Source organism: Tupaia chinensis, unplaced genomic scaffold (assembly GCF_000334495.1).
Source record: "Tupaia chinensis unplaced genomic scaffold, TupChi_1.0 Scaffold000112_1, whole genome shotgun sequence".
In the NCBI taxonomy this organism is placed as follows: Eukaryota; Metazoa; Chordata; class Mammalia; order Scandentia; family Tupaiidae; genus Tupaia; species Tupaia belangeri.
The window spans coordinates 723,695-724,920 of NW_006159576.1; positions in this window are offsets into that span (position 1 = coordinate 723,695).

A 1,226-nucleotide genomic window follows, 5' to 3' on the forward strand; every position below is an offset into this window, starting at 1 on the left:
GGAAGGAAGTAATGCGTGTAACGGCTTCGTCGTTAAAAGGCATGTTTTTCTGGTACGAAATTAGGAAGTTACACGTATTGGTCATTGGGTAATTTCCCCCGCAACCAGGTCTAACATGGTTAAAAGTAAGTCCTTTCAAATGTGACATAGTAACCGAGGCAACTTGTTCGTGTCAGTAGATCTTAGCTCCGGATTGAGAAACCGTTATCGTCAACTAGCTTTTCTGCCTGAACATACATAGAAATGATTTTTTCTTATTTCATTTTTAGCGACTTTCTCCAAAAGGAATTCGAGGTTGATGAATAGTTCAGGAAAGAGGCGACTAAATAAGGGATGTCTTCCGCCACCATAAAATACCAATTGAGTTTTGCACTCTATTCCATCAGAAGTCCACTGTTGAAAATCAATAGCCTATATTATTGTGCTTCTGAATATACTTGCATGTTGTCTTAAGTGATGGTTTGTTGGACTCATATCAGTTTAAAAGACTGATGAGTTAAGCTTTCTTAAGGGTCTTCTAAACATTTTCAGGTCTTTGGCATAGGGCAACGGTGTTAGGGAGACGGAAAAGGGAAAATGAGAAATCAGCCTACAAGGGAGATGGCCACCGCACAATCTCTCCTTTTCCCTCTGGGGATTTTGGGCAAACACAAGGAGCCTGACGTGACTTTCAAGCTGCCCAGTTGTCGCAAATATCTTCTTTTATTTTTTATATTTATATTCAGGATTCTCGGAAACCTTGAGGTGCGACGTAACTAGTAGCGGCTTATGGTTCGGGGACGAGCGTCCTACGCACAGAGAGAGACCTACACAATTCTGCGGTTTACATTCATTTATTAGCAAGCAGGTACACTCACAGATTTAGCAATCGACGAGGGCGCAGCTCGTTATCATAGGCTGGCAGCTAGGAGGTCGTGACACGGGTCTGGACACTCGAGAACCGAGGGGACACCAAGGCGAACTCAAGGCTGATCGAGCGTAGAGTGGTGAAACGGCGAGCACTGATGGCTGGGCAGGAACTAGTGTATGTTGTTATCTGCCGATGCAGCGAGAATCTGGTCGGCGAGGATGGCCCTTCGGCAAGCCAGGCAGTGATTTGGGACTGCAGCGGTTGTCAGTGCTTGTCAGTGCGAATGGAGCAGCGACTTGGGCTGCGAGGAGCAGCTCTCGAAGTGCTCGAATGGAGCAGCGACTTGGGCTGCGAGGAGCAGCTCTCGAAGTGCTCG